The sequence below is a fragment of the Castor canadensis genome, chromosome 8, assembly GCF_047511655.1.
Source record: "Castor canadensis chromosome 8, mCasCan1.hap1v2, whole genome shotgun sequence".
In the NCBI taxonomy this organism is placed as follows: domain Eukaryota; kingdom Metazoa; phylum Chordata; class Mammalia; order Rodentia; family Castoridae; genus Castor; species Castor canadensis.
Window position 1 is genome coordinate 1,313,510 of NC_133393.1, and position 22,663 is coordinate 1,336,172.

The 22,663-nt window shown below is 39.6% G+C and overlaps 1 protein-coding gene across 7 annotated transcripts in view; it reads left to right on the top strand.

The window, feature by feature from the left end:
• Khdrbs2 (KH RNA binding domain containing, signal transduction associated 2) overlaps positions 1 to 22,663 on the top strand; it is a 497,340-nt gene that overhangs the window by 383,256 nt on the left and 91,421 nt on the right. The gene's annotated exons all lie outside the window — the stretch shown is intronic.

Consider the following 22,663-nt stretch of genomic DNA (forward strand, 5'->3'; position numbering starts at 1 on the left):
TTCAAGGAAGATGTAGTTAGGAGTATCATAGTCTGAGTTCAGCCAAGGCAAATGTGAGTCCCTACCTGAAAAATAACTGAAGCAAAATAAATAAATAAATAAAAAGGTCTAGGGTTTTTGGCTCAGATGGCTGAGTGACTGCCTAGCAAGTGCACTGAATTCAAACCCTAGTGTTGCTACAAAAATCAATAAATAAATGAACCTATTTTTGTTAGATCTGTCAACATAGTTACATTTTTCAGTTAATGTGAAGTTGCTGTACCAAATTATTCATTTTTTATAAATTTCTGTGATTCCTTATTTCTGTTCCAAATCAGCAACAATCTGGGGTGCCCTACATGTTCCTCAAATGTCTAACTGTCCACTCTGTTGGTCATGGCTTTCCCTTTGACAGCCATCTGCTTAGGGCTCTCCTTAGTCAAATGGCACCAGGAACAATTTGGGGACTTGTTCTTCATTTCCAACTTGTTGCAAACCTTCTGTGAGAGAACACTGCAAGCGCTTTCAGAAAAACAATTACAGATTTACTGAATCCTCTTACCTAGATTGCCTTAAAAGTTAGCATCGTGTGTAATTGAACCGTCCAATTAAAAATAACACAGAATTCATTTTAAATCACTTACTGTTTTCTTTTAGATGAGGTTCAACACTAGAAAAAATTCAATATAAGGGCATGCTATGTTTCCAGGTTTATTTTGTGAATAAGTAAGCAAGTACAAGCAAACTGAATTTTTCTCCTGTAAGTTAAGTTTGACATTTAGCACCAGCCCAAGGACTCAGACTTTTACAAAAAGCTTGGCCAGACTTAAAAGTCCACATGTTCAAAGACAAAAGTTAATTAAAACCGAAAGAGAGGATTCCAGTTCCTTTAGGCTGCTGGTGCTCATTTAATTTTGGTTGAATAGCCAGACTCTGCCGTTATGATGCCTGTTGCTGTACAGAGGACCTGCCTGGGCCCTGGACTGCAGGCTGAACTGTGCCTCCTGGGATGACTTTAAGAGGGCGTTTGTCCTCCGGAATAATCTGGCGCTTTGCAAATGCCAAGGACGAAGTTCCCCACGGGAGCAACTGGCTTGCTGTGCAACTGCATCTTCCAGGGGAGCTGCCTAACTCTGGGGGCATTCGAGATTCCTAACAAATGAAACGGATCTCCTAAATCTCAAAAATAATAAATAATTAAACAAAACCTTAGAAAAAGAATTAGGAGCAGTAAGACCATTTCAATAGCGTTCCTGTGATTTTAACATTGAACAAGTTCACAATTGTAATTAGAACGGCTTTTCTACATGTATGTAGGAGGCTGTTATTCAAGAAGAATGGACCTAGAACTATAGATTTTGTTTTTGAGAAGCACCTAAAGGACAAGGCCACCAGAAGAAAGAAGAGAAAAGCCATGAAGAGGGTTACATGGGACATCCATGCTTTGGGGTTCATGGTTCTGTCAACGCTGAGCTGACTTCCTTCATGATGGGCAGCACTGCTCGCCTGTGTCCAAAAGTGGGTGCCCAAGACAGAGCGTGTACTTTCCCTTGGGAACAAAGAAACAGTGATTCTTTGTCACCTGTTATCCATTAAATTATCTTAAAAATATGGGGTCCTTTGAACATGAGATTTTCTATATGCTCAACATTGTTTGCAAGGTTATTTTAGGTAGCTGAGAGGGAACATTTACCTGTTTGTATCCGTTTACAGACATGAAAACAGAATCATAGGTTGATCAAGTCATTCACTTAAAGCCATGGAGCAGAACTACGTTTTTTGTTGACTCTACTTTTGTTGACTCTACTTTTGGAAAAGTATGTGACCCTTGGGGGCTGTGTTTTATACAGTTATAAAATGAGCTGGCAGAAAGGAAGTTATTTCCTATGTTTCAAAGTTATGGAAACTACCAAGTACAGAATTGAACAAATCCTAACTTGGATTTTTGGTTAACTGTCCAAAATCAGCAAAAATTTTATTGACTGCTTCATATATACAAAAATGCTGTGCAAGCCATGGTGGGGGATACAAAGATGAAAACCTACAAAAAAAAAGTCTGCCAGAAATGCTTGCTGTATCGGAGGGGAGATGTAACAAGCAAACTCAGCAGCAGAATGAAAGTTCAGACAGCAAGGGCTTCTGCCATGCATCATAAATGTGAACTGAATGTACCTCTTTCACCAAAACAAGAACACACAAGATATATGTAGCAACTGCCTCGTGATTCTGGCATTGAAGCCCAGTGGTCTCTGGGTATTCAAAACAACATAATTGCCCTGTGACCTTGAGAGAGGGTCCAGGCCACAGTATGGTGAGCAAGAACCCAGGTAGATTTAAGCAAACTCCAGGAATGAGAATTCAGAGCTCAGAGTCAGGGAAAAAAAAGCAGCTAGAGAGTTAAGAGCACGGGGCAGGAGATGCACAGAGTTTTAGAAATTCTATGTATACATATAATGTATGTTATTCATATTGCACATTATACATTAGTGAACATATATATGTATAGATTTATATAACATTTAATCTTCTAATAGCAGATCTTCACATTTTTAAGCAAAACTAATAGAATTGCAGTAAGAAATGCATAAATCAGCAATTACAGTGTGAGTTTTCATGACTCAATAGACAAACAGAAAGTCATCAGTGATACAGAAGATTGGAATAACACCACCAACTTGAACTAATTGAAGTTTCTGGAATGCACCACCCAGCAACAGCTAGCATGCTTTCTTTCCAGGTGCACATGGAGCAGACTGACGGATAAGCCTCCCATAGTATGGAGTACCATCCAACATGAGAATGAGCTTTGATGAAAGCTAAAACAGGATGAAGCTCAAAATAAATAAATAAATAAAGCATTCTAGAGAACACCAAGTAGCGTGTAGTAACAGAAAGCAGACCCATGGTTGACTGGGGACAGAAGCCAGCGAGGAGAGAGAAGAGAGCAGGATTTCGAAATGGGAAACATGGGTATGTTCACCTTGGCTGTGATGGTGTTTCATTGGCTCGTACTGTGCCAAAACACATACACCTACCTGTGTCAAACTGTGTACTTGAGAAGTGTTTGTGCAGTGTACTATAAGATAAACTTCTATCTGAGTTAACACTTCAGCACAATTCATAGCTATTAATTTCCTGATTAAAACTTTCAGATATGAGTTATTTGCCAATATATCATCTCCAGGGCTAGAAACATGCCAACTCTGAAACATGGAAGAGCCATAATGCACTTACCATATACCCAGGGATGTGCAAATATTTAAGGAGTGAAAATCAGCCCCTAAATCAATTAGGATACCCATGAATGTATTATATTTGTCAAAACGATCTAAATGGGTCATGTCATAAACTCCTGTGAGGAAAGCAATGCAAGTCAACTCCCTGTATAGCTATCCTTATCTCAACCAGCAAAAACCCTTGTTCCTTCCTATTATTGCTTATACTCTCTCTACAACAAAATTAGAGATAACGGCAAAATAGTTTCTGCCGGGTAGCGAGGGGGTGGGGGGGAGCAGAGGGGTAAGGAGGAGGCGGGGGGAAGGGGGGAGAAATGACTCATTCTATGCACATATGAATAAAAGAATAAATAAATAAATAAACTCCTGCGAAAAGCTGCTGAACTATGCTAGTGAGTGATATAATGCCATGTATTGGGAGCTGTGATCCTATTAACATGTCATTCTTAACAGTACACTCCTGAAGAGCAGCACGCTAACAGTCTTAAGCAACTGAACATAAAAGACCAAGGAGCAAATATAGTTTTCAAGTCATAGCGTCTGGGCCTCTACCTGCTTCTGCTGGACTAGTAGGTTTGTACTGGACTCTCCAATTCAGACAATTAAATATTATCATAAAAATTTAAAAGAATCTACTGAATTTTACACATGTGCTTAAACTGATGGCCTTAAAAACTACCTATGTTCTGAAGGCAGTTAAATTTTCCTCTGCTCTGCTTTTTTTGTAGAGAAGTTTGCAGACTTTTACCTCATTGGGAATTTTGTATGTTAGGATAAGATAAACCTACCCCAGTCAACCATCCAGAGAAGGGCGTGCCCAACAGTAACCCTTGCCACAAGATAATGATTTTTAGACATAAAATAGATAACTGTATAATTTGGGTGCACAAAGATATTATTTTATGCTAGATTGTATTATAAATTTTGTATTGCCATCAACAGTATAGTGAAAACTTCTGGAAGAAAAATCTGAATTTGGAAGTGTCTATCTACCAGCTTTATTGGTTGAAAAACAGTGTTGGCAGAGCAGTACTTCACACTCACTTTTAAAGTTATAGTTTTAAAAGATGTCCCTAAATCTATGTTTACTTTTTTTTACCTGATATCTCTGTGAACTACTTACTTTTTTTCATTGCATCCATTCCTTGGTTTACTTCTATCCCACAATAAGTAAGTAGCCTCTGCTTGATCCTGCTTTCTCTCTAATAATCAAAATTAATACAATGAAACCCCCTGGTATTATTAATGTGTGCCAACTCAAAAATATACATCAAGGAGGAAAGTAATGCAAAGAATCATAAGATACAGTCCATACCCTTCCAGTCAGTCACTTCTATGAGGTTATAATGTCTGACCTTGGTTTAAATGTGTTCAAGTTTGTAACCTCCGATTCTCAAGCTTGCACCTCAATTTAGAGAGAATCAGACATTCTGGGAAGTGGTACTAGGGTACATGAGCAGGTGCTCATGTACCGAGCATTCAGACTGCCATGTATGTAGGACCATAGTTTGGTGAGGCCTCATGAGTACAATGTTCTCTGGCTCTCTCATGAGTAATAGGATAGGTCCTTGCTCCATTTTTTGTGGCCCCTCATCAGAATCCCTGGCTCAATTGTTTCTCTTTAATGCAGACTACTTTCAACTCCACATCTTGCTGACAATTCCAGTTAAACAGCTGCTGGTTTAGTCCTCCACATCTGCATTAAGTTACCTATGATTTAGATATGAAGTGTCCCCAAAAGATCATATGCTGAAGTCTTGCCCCCTCTTGGTGATGCTGTTGAGAGGTGATTGGACCAGAAGGACACCAACTTCATCGGTGGGTCAATCCATTGGCAAGTTCATACTTAATGGGCTCTAGGAGGGAGGCCTGGCTGGAGGAAGTAGGTCATTGGGTCATGACTGTGAAGAGTGTACCTTCTTCCAGTCTCTTCCAGTGTCACTGTCTCTGCTTCCTGGCCATCATGAGGTGAGCAGTGGTGTTGTGCCATATCTCTTGCCATATTGGTTGGTCCAAAAGCAATGTATCCAGCCAACCATGGACTGAAGGATTTCCTTCTTCAATTTTTTTTTCAGGTATTTTGTCATAGAGGTGAGAAGCTGACTGAAACAGCTTTCAGTCCTATGACTTTGAAGTAACTTATTACCACAAATTTGGTGACAAAAATTTGTTTGACTTTATTTGTTGATGCTAAAACTTCATTCCTTCACAGCTCTTAAGGCCAGAAGGCCAAATCAAGGTGAGTTCAGGGCTCTGTTTTCTCCCAGAGGAGGCTTTGGGGTGGTGAGGGAGGCCATCCTTCCTTGCCTATGGCTGATCACGCCTCTGCCTCCTTCTTCACCTCACTTTTCTTCTGTGTGTGCGTCTCTAATTTCCTGCCTCTCTCAGAGGACTCTTGTTGTGAGGGAAGCAAATGGGAAGGGAATAAATGGCAGAAATGGCTCTGGGAATGTAAAGGGAACAGATCACAGGAGTAACTTCGTCTTAGATAAAGGAGAAGAGAAGCCATCCTTAGAAGCAAACATGTAAGACATGAGGAGTGGGCTTCTCACCCACATAGTAAAGCACAGAAGTGTTTCTTCTAGACAAAGAAGAATTCTTAAGGACAAACATCTAAAGAGATGCAATAGAGACCCCTTAAGGAAGATAGTACAGCAGACTGTCCCAAGATAAACAAAAAGGGGGGTTCACCAATATAATGAGTAGTAGTCATGAACTGTATATGGCAGATCTCTAGGACAGGAAGGACTAACAAGGTCCTCCTGGAGAGCCCAGTCTGATAAAGCAAGACCCTCCTGGAATGCCCAGTCTATGAAGGATGGGGTCAACAAAAATGTTAATTAAATGGTCAATTATAGATGCAGCTTCCAAGTAAAGTAGGGGTTGCTTAAGTGAGGCCCTTTGTTACCTCTTGGACTTCAGCTATTCTACAGCTTAGCTCTTTCACTAAGTCCCACCCATCAGGGTGCTTTGGTATCCTTTCAGTGAACTTTGTGCTTGCTTTAGCTCTTAACTCCTGTTAAGACAGTAGGACAATCTCCTCATCTCAATAGCTGTAATTTAATTACATTTTCAAAATCCCTTTTCCCAAATTAGCATTTCTCAACTCCTGTGATTGGAGACAGATGTAACCTCCACAATCACTATGAATCTTCCATTCCACCTTACAGTAGGTGTAGGTAACAGGTAAAGCCTTCTGTGTATGGTTGCCATCTTCCCTACTCCCTCCACCCCAAAATTTCTTTCTTCCTTCTCCATAGAACCTGAGGAAGAAAGCAAACATCTCAACACTACAGATACTCTGATCACAATTCTCTCTCTCCTTTAAGAGAGACGGTCCTGTCCATTTTACCAGTTACTTTCATCAGTCCAGAATTCCATATGGTTATATGGTTTGGGAGTCCAGTCCAGTCATGTTCCTTCAGCCCCAAGCCACTGTGATCGGTACAAAGGGGCGTAGTCTAATGTGGTCAGAAGCATTCTTGAGAGTTCAAAAACTGAAGTCAAGAAAGAAGCTTTCTTCTCCCTTGGTTTAGTCACCAAACAATGTGGCTACCCAACAGCTGCAGATGTGTCTGTGTTTCCTGCCAAGTGGAACTGCCTGACAGACAAAAGGGAAGTGATAACTGGAAAGTATAGCTGAGAAGGAAAAAGGATAGTGAACTAGAAGGAACGACATGAGCTGAGTGTTGCTGTGTCTCTCTGCACTTCCCACCACCCCGGGAAGCTGTAAGCCCAGTGTAATTCCTGTTGGTTTTCTGACACATGCATGGTTATGAACAAAATGTTTAGGAATAAAATACCCCATGAAAACTACCTAAGAGCTTCTGTCCCATGGAATCTTCAAGTCTTCTTTTTAAGCCGTTAAGAATTATCATTATTTTAATCCTGAATATAACCCCTCATCCTGGGCCATAAATGTCAGCTTCCCCTGACTACCTTATTAAAACAGTATACCAACATCGTTACCCCCAGTGCCAAAACTTGGTTCTGTTTGTTTTTACACAGTATCTATCTCCATACTCAGTTTAGTCATGTCATTTATTGCCTTTCTCCTTCTTGAGCTACCAACTTGAATATGGCTTCAATGAAGTAGAGAGTTTTGTTCTATTTATTTGCATATCTCAATCACTAGAATAGTGCATATTTCAGGCACTCAAAATATATAGTATTTGTCAAGTGAAATCATTATGCATGAAGCTTTGTAAAATCTATAGTCAAAATTAAAATATTCAAAAAACCAAATGGAAGATTAATTGTAATGCAATTGAACAGCACCTCCTTGTATTTTAGTTGTAACTATGCTGGATATGTGAGCTTAAAGAAAGCAGGTTTAGAATGTGATTTAGTGGAAAGAGGTTAAGATTTGCAATGTGACAAACCCTGGTTACTTCCTGCCTCTGCTCTTTGTGAACCTACAAGATGTTGAGTAAGTCATTTCAATTTTATCCATCTATTCTTCTCACCTATAAAATGGGGAAAGTCATTTTCATCTGTCAGAACACTCTAAGTATCATCCAATTTTGGGTGGGTAGGGCTCTGCCCCCTGGAAATCTACTGGACTTGTCTGAAACCACGTCTTCAGGCCTGTGATGCCTTGGGATCTCTTACCCTTTCCTGGTTTATGGCGCCTTACTTCCTGTTATGGACAGACTTGTGTCCCACTCAAAATCCATATGTTGAAGTGCCAGTACCCAGGACTTCACAGTGTGACTAAATTTGGGGACAGGGCCTTTGAAGAAATAATTAATCCAAAATGGAATATCTTAGGGGCCTAACTGTCCTTATGAGAAAGGGGATTGGGACACAGGGAGGAAAGGCGTGTGAAGACACAGCCAAAAGGCCTCAGAGCAGGGGCCTCAAGGAAACCAAACCCTCCAAAACCCTGTTGGACAGAAGGACAGGAGGGACTTCTGGCCTCCAGAACCTGAAGAATGAGTCTGTCTTGTTTCAACACCCCATCTGTGCAATTTTGTTCTGGCAGCTGTAGTCAGCTCTACACTTCCTCCAGCTTCATGCCAAGGTGGTTAATTTCTCAGATTGAAATGGCAAGGTCTTCTGCTCTGTCAATGTGCAGCTCCAGTCAGCAAGGAGATGAGACCTTTGTTTAGCAAAAACACAAGCGGCTCTGAGGATGAACTGGGTGGTGAGCAGTTCGCCCTTAGGTCAGTTAGTTGGTTGCTTCTCTGCTTTGCTGATCATCTTCCCCTCCGTGTGTCACAGTATATGGTTGGCTCCTGTAATAGGGCACATCCTTCTGAATATGACTGCCTGAAAAGTTCATTTCATGCCCAGCTCTTCCCGTGTGTCTTAGATGAACCCCTCTGCCAGATTGGCCAAGCCTTCCCTGCCCCCCGAAACTCAGGTGATTATAAATGCACATAAGTTACACCTTATGTTGGAATTAATTAACATATGTAAATGGTGAGTTGTAGCTTAGAAAAAACTGAGGATGTATTTTGAAAACAAAATATATACATATAATGGAAACACAGGGTATAGCCAGTAGCTTCATAAATTAAGCCACTGGCCATTATATTTTTACTCCAAAATTTATACAAGGGTACCCTCAGTTATAAAATGGTGGTGATAAAAATAGCACTTTTCTAACAGTAAATGGAATAATTTTTGTAAGTGTTTCATCCAGGCCCCAGAATGTGTCACTCAAAGTTAATTTACTATGCATATATATTTGCATTTCTGGTGGAATGTGGTAATAAAATCAATAGCATCACTGTCATTGTCTTTGGTTAGCTCGCTCCTGACAAAGACAAACTACAACACTATTCACATGCAGGCTACTCACAACAGCAATCAGAGACAGAGGAAGTTGACTGGGAATAACTGGAACACTTGTCGAATTTGACTCTCCCTATATAACCTCCTAGTTCATGCTTCTCTTTCTTTTGGTCATAAATGAGAAAGGAAAGACAGTTACTCCTTAGTAAACAGCAAAGTGTGAATGACGGAAAGGAAGAAAGGTTAAATGAGAAGATGAAGTTTTTTGGATACACCTGGTTGTTCCCGAAGACGTGAGTTAATTGTGGTGGGCCGAGCACCAGCAGTGGATTGCCTGAGCCCTGTGGGCTGCCTGGCTGTTCCCCTGTTCTCTCTTTCACCCACCAATTTCTGTAAGAGACGGATCACAATCATTCTCCTAATTTCATTCCAGTTGCCACTTGTCACTAGAATTAAAGGAAGCCTAGATTTAAGTATATCATAGACTTTTTAAAAATAACCTATATTGTCTAGATGCTCTTTGCAGTCTGTTTTCTTCACTCTAAATTTAAGCTACTCCCTGTGGCAAGAATATTTTGTTGCTGCTATCATTGCCTTTAAAATGGATAATATCCCACATAAAACTTTTCTGCTGTCTTCTACCCTTTTCCATACAGTATTTTATACATTCTTAAACATAATTCTCATTATCCACTGTAGAAAGCCTCCTTAAGCAAAAACCCAGAGGTCATCCTGCCAGTTTATAAAGAAATGATATGTATGTAACATAGCACAACCATCACTGTAAGATTCTGTCTTAAAATTCTGTCTTTCAATGATGAGCGGTTTGGACATTTGATGCTATTCATTCTTTAAGTGCAGAGTTAAGGAGCGTTTTTTTCTCATTTTCTCTAAGCTCATTCCTCTTTGCTGTTGTTTAGATGTCTGCATAATGGGGTTTTCTCAGAGCTATCAAATATTGTGGTGTCATTAATGTTTTCTTGGTTTTATTTGCAAGTTTTCTCAAGGAATCATCATAAAGGAAATATCAACCAAGTTCTTAATCCAGCACATTCATTGGAGAGCCAAATCACAGGAGAAAAGCCACGGAAATTTCCACAAGGGACAGGAAAAGACTGACTCACAACAACACACCATCTTTTCTATTAAGATAACATCGCTTATCAGATCTGAACCGATTACCCTTTTCTCCTATGCTTCAGTTTGATCAGAAGAAGGAAACCAACATTAACAGAACTCCTGGCCAGTTGAATATTTTCATATATATATATATATATATATAAACATAAATATATATACTGAGTAGTACTTCCATGTGTAGAATGAACTCACATGAAGCTGGTTAAATATAAAATTAAATAAATTAATGTTTAATAAAATTAAAAATTCACTTCTTTGGTCAAAGCGGCCATGTGTAAGGGCTCACTAGTCACATCTGGCCAGTGGCTACTGTATTTGACAGCAGAGCCCAGAAACCCCCATCTCAGAAGACCTGTGGGCATCACTTCCCTGCCATATAAGAAGACCCCAAGGATGAAGTTTAAGGTTAGCTTCAACATTGCAAACCAGTGCCATGGTGAATTTGGAAAGAATTGAATCACTGCCCAGAAAAAGAATAATTAGTAGAACAACATAGCAATTTAAATTTTCCTTTGATGGAAATGTGAGTTTCTATATGGCAAACAGATTTTTAGCCCCAAACAGCTTATATTTGGCAGTTACAAGAAAACATCTAATGTGTCCCATAAAGCAGAATTTTGCACACCACGTTTTAGATGAAGCTGTTCAAGGAAATCCCACTTGAAACTTCAAATGGAGTTGGTCAGGCTCCAGTGATGATGGAGGGCCTTGGCTCATAGGATCAGCCCCCAGGGTGACTCATTCTGAATCACCAGCCCCAAGTAGGAACTGGGATGCCTTTAAAATTAAAAACAAATTAAAGTCTTTGGCTAGAGTAGAAGCGAGTGGCTTCAAATGTAGAATACTAAAGATCAGAATTAGGCTGAGTGCAGTGGCTTATGTCCATAGTCCCAGCTACTCAGGAGACTGAAATGGGATGATGGTTGATGCCCAGGAGTTCAGACCAACCTGGGCTACATGGAGATACCCTGTAGGAAAGGGAGAGAGAGAGAGAGAGAGAGAGAGAGAGAGAGAGAGAGAGAGAGAGAAAGAAAAAGAGGGAGGAAGGGAGGAGGGAAGGAGTGAGGGAGGGAAGGAAGAAGGGAGGGGAGGGAGAAAAGAAAAGAAAATCAAAACAAACTTACTTTAGCAATAAAGAGCCTCCCTATATAAACAAGATAAAATATTTTATTGTTAACATGTTAGTCAACTTGAACATTTACATTTAATCTGTGAATCAGCTCTGCTAAAGTAGAAAACAGCTTTCCCAGAAAATAAATTGGTAATGATACCATGACTAAGAATGGGGCCAAAGTTCAGAAGACAATTCCTGCTTTCCATAGGTAAGCTCTGAAAATTAGAGCGTGAACACAAGGGCGTGGTCCTATTCTAATAGATTTTTGATACTAGGAATAACAGAAAGATTAGAAATTCTTTTGTCTCAGGGTAATAAAGGAATCTGTTGTATTTGGTACATAAAACAGAAAAATAGCTGCCATAAAAATGAAGATTACTTAAGTGGCTTAGTTATTTCATTTTCCTGTGCGTAACTTATTAGAAAGTGATAGTTGTGTAAAAAATATAAAAATGTTTTACTTATTAACATAAATGATAGGTCCTTAAATTGCTTTCTAATTGAAAAAAATGTTACTAAGCATCAGAATTCAAATATTGGGGAAGGAATGGAAAATATCAAGTAGCTATAGATACATCACACTGTCACGCTCTTGTTTTATGAGATATAAAATCCCTGTGTAACGAGCAATATAAGATTACCAAGACGTGTGCAGAAGTCTCTACTCTTTTCCCTAACTTATCCTCTACAATGCACAGGTTGAATTAAATAGTTTGAATCGGATCAGCTATGACTATGATGTCAACAATTTAGGCTTTGACTTCTCATAGCCTCAAATAGCAATGCAAGCAGCCTGCAGCCCTCAAGTCTGTATGGGGAATGAGGTAAGAAGACCTCTCTGGAGTCCTGTGATGACAGACGCACTAAGACGTGCCATTGCCCTTGTCTTCCTCTTCAACCTTCTGGCTCTCACAAGTGAAGAACATGAGCTGTTCTGAATCTCGATCCTCTTCTGAGTCAGGACAGCATTCACCTGTCTTTTTCTTCAGTGAGTGAGTTGGAAGGCCTGCAGACTTAGGCAGCTGTGTTACAGCATTGCTGTGGACTGTCGGGAAGTGGGGACAGACAGAGGATGGAAGGATGCAGCATTAGGACACTGAACAGTGACCCGTTAGCAACCTAGCCCTGGCTACTCAAAACCTCCAGTTTCACTGCTCACAGTTCCATTCGTTAACTGGACTAAAAACATCGCTGTCTGAACCCTAAAGTGTTAAAAGGGCATTTCGAAGGTAGGGATGGATAGAAGAACCTTACTGGCAACTGAATCTTTCTAGAAGTTACAGTCAATACCCTCTCATGGCACTAGGGGAAGAAAACCGTGTTCCAGGAGATCTAATTTCATTGTCACCTAGAAGCAGTCTGAAAATAACTAAACTCTCTTCTGTCCACTCCGCACAACAGGTTTTATTATTTTTATTAATGTACAGTTTATGATGTCCTACTATATTTTACAGTTTCCTTTTTAGCAGAAAAGTAACACAACTGTTCATGATTAAGAATCACCTACTTGGAAACCTAAGTCACATTTAATAGTTTAGTCACCAAAAATAATGATGGCAGCTGTGAAACATGTGCTACTTTGGAAATTAATTTTCAGTCATTCTTTCCACTGAAGAGAAGCAGATTTGAAACTGTTATGGTTTTAATAGTTAAGCTGAAGAGTTTTACTAAAAATGTGTATCTTTGTTTTAGGAGATAGTGTATCATGACTGTGTTTATAGCTGATAACAAAAAGGGTTACTGGCTAGCGCTCTCCGTAGATAAAATATTGTAGAAATATAGGGAACGGAAAGAATGCAGACTTTAAAGAAGAAAGCTCATTAAATTGTGCCAAAGAAATAAAGTTAACAGTACACATTATCATCTCCTGACCCACTCTTCAGATACTACAGATGCCAGGAAACAATGCCATAAGCTCCCTATTCTCCCTCAACGTTGAAAAGCTCTACCTGTGAATTCTAGAGTTCAGGTGTTTGGTTCATCTCGTGCAAGACATAATCTTCCACCAGCCCCAAGTGCCCTGCCCTTCCTTGCTGGGTATGCCAAGAATGTGAGGCCTGTACTGCACTCCTTGTCCTGAACAGGACAAGGTTTGCAGCCATGGCACTGAGGGGCAAGGTGAAGAGCAGGCTTGCTTTTACTTACTTTGAAAACTCCCCCCTATTTCCCTGCAAAGCACCCATGAGTGCACAGGATCCAAGGAGGCTCCACCTGCATCCCCTGTGGAATGTGGGGCACATAGGGAGTCACAGGAACCACTTCGCACCTGGGCTGTTACTTTGCTGTGAGTAATGAGGTCCTGTCCTCTGATGCCAGAGTCTCAGGTCTCCCGCTACCATCTGTGAAGCAGCATCAAGCTTGCCTGTGAGCTCACAAGATCATGGCAGTCACATGGCAGAGTTCTGATGTCCCACACAACCATCTACCTGCTTGAAGATAAAAGACTGCTTCTTGTACCAAACTGACCACATTTCATAAACTTACAGTATATAAACTGATATTGTGACTTATGAATGAGATGGACAACAATTTGAAAAGCTAGCTGACATTTCCAGTGCTTCAAATACTTCACATTTCTGTGGTGAGAGCATTTGAAATTCACTCTCATCAGCTTTGAAATGCACAATACTCTCTCACTCACTGTACCAGTTGTGCAAAAGAACTAAAAATAAACCCATTGTCCGTCTATTCGTGTTGCTGCAAATGACAGAATTTCCTTCCTTGCTAAGGCTAAATTTTATCCCACTGTGCATATGTGCACCGCACCTTCCTTACCCATTCATCTGTTGATGGTGTTTTCTTAAAAATACAGTACAAAATTGCTAACCCCAAATGTTCTTTCATTATTTCCCCAAAATAGGTTATAACAGAAAAACCTTAAGTCATGTTCTTTGTTTGTTTACTTATTTGTTTTTATTTGTAATGGGGTTTGAACTCAGGGCCTCACACTTGCCAGGCAGGCACTCATACCACTGGAGCCACAGCACAGCACTTAAAGCACATGTTTTTATTATTATAAACTTATATACTAATATGATTTAAAGCCAATTATGTAAGGATATATTTTGCCATTAGTGATTTGAGGCCTAAAGGCAAAGCAACTAGAGATTAAACCCTAGACAAGGATGTAATACTGAGTTTGAATTCTAGCAAAGACACTCTTAGCCAGGCTATGCTCTCATAAACTTCTTTCTCATTTTCCTAATCCCTGAAACAGGTATAAAGAGGCAGGACAAACAACATAGGCTCAAGTTACTTTTTAAGTGAAATTTGGTGTGTAAGCACTTTACATTCTGGCACTCAGAGGTCTCTGAACCCATGCCTCTGTGCTGAGTGCAAATGTGCTCTCTTGAATAAAATGTTATGAACCTAACATTTAAGTACAAATAACCCCCACGTGTCCCACTTGAGATTTTTTATTTTACCTGGTTGATTTAAAAGTTGAAATTAGTCTCCCCAGAAATTAATTTGGTAGTTTGAACACTGGGTTGCATATGCATGACTGTCGAAGCTGTTCTTGTGATTCCTTAGAAGCCTTTACTTTCTTAAAAAGTATTTCAGAGACATGCAACTTCCAGTCATCATGTGAGGTTTACATACCTCTGGGAAGAGCTACAACACGGAGGCAGAGATGCTTCTGAATACTGTCTCTACCTAAGGACCTACTCACAGGTTTCCATAGAAAACTGAAAACTTAAGCACTGCCACCTGAGCTAGGCTGTTAGGTGGAGGACCCCCCACCAAGGGTGTAAGCCCTTATGCTTGTCAGTAGTTTTAATACATAATGACTTCCCACAGAGAGGAAGCCAACCTGCTTCTTCAGCAGCACAGCCACACTGGGGGGTTTCCCTTGCCATGGGCTTCCAACTAATGATTCCTCACAGGTAGCCTTCTTTCAATGGGAAGAAAGATGGAAGACACTGTTACAGCCTTGTCTGTTTTACAGAAACACCTATACGATGTCAAGGTTAGAATGTGATTTAAGTGTAGGGATAGATTCACACAAAACTTTTTAAGAGAAGTGTAAATAATTCACCATCCAGACGATACCTGTCAGACCACTGCTAACTTAGGTCCTGAAGAAATATTTACTATTAAAATATTGCACTCCATGAGAGTTTTTGTCTTTAGTAATATTTTATGAAATACTTTACAAATTGAACTATTGCCATTGCATAGTCACAGAGGTCATACCCAACAATCATACTCTCTGTATTTTAAATCAAGCTGAGAAAGGAAGGTGTATACAAGAATTAAACAACTTCATAAAGCAAGGTAAATGTCAAGTTCCCATCTGACCTGCTAATTACATTCAGTAATATTAAAGGTCAGTCCCCTCCGTGCTGAGCATTTGAGGGTTTTGTTGCAAATTTATGACACTGACCCTTATAATTAATTGACTTAATTTTAGAATGTTTTATGTTTTTTGATTATTATTGCTTGCTGGACTTTATTTTCTCTTTCTAAACTTGATTGCAGGAGAAAATTTCACATTATCCCCTTTTATTTACTTGTTTTCTGTTAATATCCACTGGCCTTTTACAGAAAATAAAACCCCCAGTGAAGATAGTGACCAAACACTACGTCGTCCGCCACCAAGGACGGTGAGCTTTTAAAGTCTGTGGGGAATGTGTGGGTGTCTAACAGAGTCAGGATGACATTTGGTATCATTTACATTTCCAAATTATGTTCTAAAACCAGACCAATTTGCTGCTAACTAGTAGCTCAAGTCTTTCTCACTCCCCTTTAATTAAAAAAAAATCAGTTTTATAGTTTTTAAGGCTAGTGTTAGGTTGAACTTTAGGGAACTGCCAACATCTCACCATTTTGACCTTTGAAACTGGAAATTTCCTATGGTTCAACTTAACTTTTAAAACCAGGTAAACTCAATACAAGAATATTAGGTAAACTGTCAGAGATGTAATATTTTGGAGACATTTATTTCCCAAAGTATGCAACAAGAGACGTTTGTATGAGGACTCTGTTTAAAATTTATTTGCCATTGACATAAAACTGCACGTGAGTTTTTATTGTGCTAGGGAGAGATCCCAGTCTTCTGCCACTGACCTACACCCCAGACTATGTAATGTTCTGATATGTATGTGCATTGTGTAAGGTTCAAATCTGGGAAAATAGTGTTTTTCAAACATTTATTATTTCTTTGTGGTGAAAAATTTAAAAACCTTCCTTCTAGCTTTTTTGAACTCTGCAGTGTGTGGTCATAGTCTACACTCACATTGCACACCACAGCTTCATATCCTTGACTAGTTTTTCCCCATACTTCACTCTTCCCTTTTGTAAGTGATAAGAAATCTTTAAACACCTTTGCTTGTGTGAAGTAGTACTGATTGGAAAAAGGAAAAATGCTAACTGTACCTAGAGGGTTCGTCTTTATTTACTTTCGTACTTTGGTGCTGGGGATGGAACCCAAGCCTTGTGATGTGATGAGCGCTGTTCCCCGAGCCACATCCTCATTTCGAGAGGATATTTATTTAATATACTGCTTATATTTCCATGGTTTTTAAAATTATTGCTTTTATTTTTTGTCTATGAACATGAATATAGCCAGGTCTGTGTTAACACAAAATCACAAAAACATTGACATGCAAACTATGTAGGGTCCTTATGGAGTGGGGCGTCAGTACCAAATGAGACTGTGTTTATTACGGTTGATCTGGTGTCTTCATCTTCATTTCCTTGGATGGAGGCGGGATGGGGTTGTGTCTCCCAACATGTGTTCAGGACAGTAGGTGTACATTGTGCTTTCCTTTTCAGTAGACTGTGTGCAGTGGTGGTTATTTCAGCATCTTTTAGGTAGTGATGGCTTCTAGAGCTCTGTCTTGGGTTCAGAGTCTGTAAGCTTCCAGCCTCTGTGTCCAGTTCCTACAACCAACTCTGAATGGTGTCTAGGTTCTCTGCTGCTATTGTAAGTGCTTGTCAGGAGCACACTTAATCCTCCTTGGAAGAAAATGCCATAAGCTAATGCCTTCACAAATTCTTTTACACAACATCAAGAGTTCAATGAAAACTTACAAGACATGTTAGAAGCAAATCTGCAAAACCAAGAGGAAGAGAAAAGTCATGGAAGTTAAAGTTACCAGGCAGAGACTTTACTGTAACCACGATTAGCAGTTCAAGACAATAGGAGGAAATAGTGGAGCCTCTAAAAGATCTGGAATTACTTTTGAGTCAAATAAAATTTCCAAAATGCAGGTTTAAATTTTGTCAGTCTGCTCCTTGAGACCTACCTTTCAGTGTCTTCTTTTCCTCCCAGAGAGACATAACCTCCTTACCAGTTACAGACAGCACTTCAGGCCTGGCCCTCACTGACTTCCTTCATCCAACTGCCTCCTGCTTCTTGGGCATTTATTGCTTTGTTAGATCCAACTGTTCCAACATCACAGTGATGTAGGGTTTTTGTTGTTCATAGTTCTATACATTCACACTTAGTTTTCCTGGAAATGGAATGCCCTCATTTTACTTGCCTGTCTACATGGGAAACATTTAGTTATCCTTAAAACCCTATGAAACAAGACCTTCTCTGAAATTCTCTTGAAATGCTCAAACAGATGTAGGAATTCATCCAGTGTGCTCCCTTAGCACCTATTAAGACTCCACTGGAGCCATTCCCGATTCCGTCCTATTGTTTATGCATCTGTTGATCTCCTGTAGTCGGCCAAGAGCCCCGTGTGCTGTGGTTGACTCATCTTGGCTCACGAGATCCCTCAAAAACATTGCAGGAATTTTGTGAACTTCTTGTTGAACAACCATTAAACTGTACAAACTTAAAGCTGAATAAATTTTATTAAACGTAAAGATAGCAAACACAAACTCATCATTACCTATTTTGTTCAAATTTGTGCTCATTAAGTTATGTGTGTCTATTGTGTCTGCACAATGGAAATGATATACAATGGTGAGCTATGATACCTATCTTCCCAGATCTGTTTTCTGTGGCATAATGGTGACAACTTGACAAAGAATATTTATACCACAGATGGCAAAGGCGAAAAGCCAGGACTTCATTCCTTCATTCATTATCTAGAGCTCAGAAAGCTAGGAAGGAAATGTTATTCAGGAGAAGGTGAAACCAGAGTTTTGGATCCAAGGCCCAAACTCCTGAGATTCCATATGCCAGGTCCAGCCTCCCACCCCTAAATGCCAAATAAAGAGGCCTGGTGAAGGCAGAGAAGGAGGTTTATTGCACAGCTCAGGACACATGAGAAGAGGGAGAGTGAGCACCCAGCTCATCTTCAGCCACCTTTGGGGGACAGACATGAGCTATAGGTTTAAGTAGACAAAGAACTGGAGCGAGGGACAAAGGGGATGCAGAGTTAAACAGTCCCAGTCACAGGTGTGTTCTGCTTGACCATTACCTCAGTCCTTGTTCTGGGAGAGGTTCCAGAGAGGTTCTGGAGTTGTCTGGATTTATTGTCACCTGGCAGGTGGTCCATCCTGAGGAAACTCTACTCTTGGGGTGGTTTCTGTCCCTTGTCATGAAGATGTTATCATCTATTTTTCCTGGAATCCACGGTGATTGCAAAGTGATTGTAAAGAGAATGGCTTAAAGCAAAAACAGACACAAAATGGAGGACAGAAGTCATGATTTTCTTCTGCTTTTGTTAATTCATGGGCCTGAATAAGGAATCCATGCTTTTCAGCAAAAGCAGTTTAAATGCCTCTAACAGGAGTAACTTAAAAGCATGTTTTGTCTGTATCTTTTACATTTTTAGATGCAACACAAATCAAAGGGAAGTATGTGACAGCTATTCTTTAATTCAGAACAAAGTTGCTCATATCACTGACAAACAAGTTCTGACATGTCTGTGAGACTCCACTTCCATTTTACTTTCCAAATAACACTCAACTTGGAAGTGCACATCCGTCAGTAACACGTGCACCTTCTTTGCTGAATTGCATCCGAGTTAAGTGCTTACCTGTGTTGTGACTCATTGGCATATACTTGTGACAATAGAATTATAAAACTCTGCCGTGGGTTTTATAGGAATTAGCAAGTCATACTGAGCTGATGTGCAGATAGGATTGATGATAAATTCTACATTTCACTTGTAAATTGTGTGCTTTTTGACATTAACATTTATAATATATTTATGAGTGTATAGCATGTGTGGTATGCACATGTATGCATACAATTTATTTGGACAGGAAATTCTCAGACATATGTCAGAACACCACTGGATAAGAACTTCTCAAAGGCAGGATTTGTGTCTGAGTCTTCTTTTATACCTGATACTGACAATGGGTAATTCAGTGGTTAATATAAAGTCTGATGGCTTGCCATCACAAAAGATGGGCTTTTAATAATCAAGTTTTAGAAAAGAAAAATGGATTATATTCATGCATCACTTTACAGAAATACAATTCTTTGGGGAACATCCCATGGTATGCTTATGAAACTGAGAACTAACAAGATTTCTATCTACTCCAAGTAGGATTTTTTAAAAAGTGAAAGTGTGAGGAGGTAAAATATAATAACCTCCCCAGAGCAAATGGCAAAGAGATTCTTCACACACAGACACAACACTGCTAAGCACTTATCATATGAAATATTTCTCTCTTGGTGGGGATTGATGTGAGTTGTCCTGTAGCTACAATGGGGCAGCCCAGTCTCCTTGTGCTGCAGTAACAACCCAGTGTGTCTTTATTTAATGAGTCTATGGAGTACACAGTGATAGTCCTCACAAGGCATCTAAAATGATTGAGTATCATATGCTCCTTGTTTTAAAGAACCCTACATTCTTCAAAGAAATTTTAAAAACTGTAGAAAAATAAATGCAGGATAAGCTTAGACATGCTAAGTACCAGTGAGAGGAAACAGCAGCTGTCAGGATTCAGAGGCTGACATCGGCATACCACACGCCCATGAAGGAAGGAAAAGCTTTGTGGAGATGGTGCCACAATGACCTCTAAGAATCAGTGGCATTTCAACAAGTGGAAAGGAGTGACAGTGGATGCAGGGGACCTGAAACCATAAAAACGTGTACGTATCCAGTTCTGTCTCTTCTAGCTCCTTACTATGGGTTACAAATAAGGAAATAGAAAGGAACAAAACAAATTTAAACATGCTTACCTCCTGTGGAAAGCCAGAACTCATAGGTCCTGAATAAAAAGAGAAGGTGAGTGAAGACGTTTTCGTAATTTTGATGAAGGACTAAGAGCCTGGATTCTTGAAAGGAGATTTGGTTTTATGGCAAGTAACATCCATCCTTTGCTTACCAACCCAAGTGGGTCCCCAGGATGAAGAATGGGAGTGCTAGAATGTTGCAATTCTGGAAAATTCCACTTGGGACACTGAGTCTGTTTCTCAGAGGGGAGCTAAGTCCCTGGGCAGAGAACAAGATGTGTGAACTACATTGGGAGCATGGAAATCCTCCCCACACCCCATTAGTTAACATGCGTGCACCTGTGGGTGAGTAATCAGATCAAATATTTCATAGAAATACAAATTATAGAATTCTCTCTCTGAGTAAAACAAAGAAGAATAAGAAGTATTACATAGAAAAAAAAAAGATAAAATCAATACCCATCCAGGAAAATCCATTCTCACTAGGAAGAGGTATTGAGAGGGAGAAAAATGGAGAGACATTTCTCAGACCTGAAGTACACCGGCACCTGGACTGAATGAGCTTGTTGAGTACCCAGCAGGATGAATGAAAAGAAAGACACAAAGGCATAGCATTGTGGAAGCTCAGAGCACCGTGCAGTGGACACCATATCACTGAGACATAAAAATGAAACCCTGCCATTTGCAGCAAGACAGATGGAACTAGACGCTATGTTAAGTAAAATAAGCCAGCACAGGGCAACGAATGCTGATGTTCTCTTTCATCTGTGGAGACTGAAGTGTCTGCCTGAGGGTAGAGGAGTGAAGAACAGTGGTTGGAGAGGGTGTGGTGAAGGTGGATATACTGCGGTGAACACTACTGCATGTGCTAAACAAAATTTTATAAATGAAAGACAAAATGAAGAGGAAAGCCACAAATACTTGTAAAAGTACCCAGAATAGGGGGTAAGGAGGCAATGAAAAATCAAACCTAAACCACATACAAGTAACAGGGATTCTCAACATGGGGTGGCAGAAGTTGCAAACACTGAATTAGAGCTCACAAAACGCCAACTGCAAATCATCTCTCCCTAAACTTCTCAGACAAGCAATCAAGAATGAGGCTAGCATTTTAACATGTCCACCCATGAGAATGTGCCACACAATATCACACGTGTAATATTTTTTCAAAAATATTGAATTTGAATGTAATTATGAGAATAGTCAAATTCAGAAGGTGGGCTAATCTGTAAAACAAATGATCCAGAAAAGACAAAACAGTCGATATTATGAGCAGTCGAAATTGTGGCCAGGGAAATATGCAAGTTTTAAAATGATTAAACAGATGAGATCACCAAGTTGCATTCAGGACTCTTAACTGAATTCTGGTTTTAAAAATACCTATTAAATATCAAAGTATTAAATATCAAAGTAACTATAAATTTCAACAATGTTTCAAGTAATTGCAAAATTCTGACTAAAGACTTGGTGTGTATGGGATTCTTGTGATTTAGGAGTAACAGTTGCACTGTGTTTAAGTAGACCTGAACTAGGAGAGGCAAACAGAAATGATTAGAGGTGAAATTCAGTGTTTCTGAAACTGACTTACAAATGGTTTAAGAGACCACATATGTACATAATGTCTGGTAATAGAAACAGGACAAAATGTCAGCAGTTGGTCTAGATCAAGGACAGGTGATCCGTAAAATAATTATATTATTATTCCACCTTTTCTGTACAATTGAAAATTCTCCCCTCCACACTAAAAATGCTGGGGTGGAGGGAGAGGGAGTGTAAACCAACCAAGAGGAAGAGAGAGTCAGAGCATTTCTCTCCCTCCTTCCTCCCTTTGCTCTTACCATTTACTTACTGACTTTTGCAATATTGTCTCCATCATTTTTCTTGAAAGTTGACCACAATTTAGGGATCCTGTACCTTATGTTTGCTGCCTTAATTATATGTAGCATTAGGTGAAACACCTCCCCCCTCGGAGGGTTGTGAAAAGTATGTTAGCACTACTGCTAAGCTATCACATTGGTTGTTCATACACACATAATATCTCAAAAGAAAAACTAATTTTAACAGTTTACATGGTCATCACTAGTGTCAGTCAAAATTCTAAATACATCTTAGAGTAGGTATTGCCATTTTTTTCTGTATTGGGGTTTGAACTCGGGTCCTCACCTTTACTAGGCAGATGCACTAGGTATTGCATTGATATGTTGAATTTAATTAATAAAGATTGTTGGTGATGTGAGAATTGTTACACGGGCTCAGTAACCCACACATAAAAAGCAGCCCAAGATCACATTGTCTAAAATCTTATTAACCAAAGGTAGATCAAAATTAACCTAACTGATTGCTGACCGGTGCTTCTGCTGTTTTGTGTTT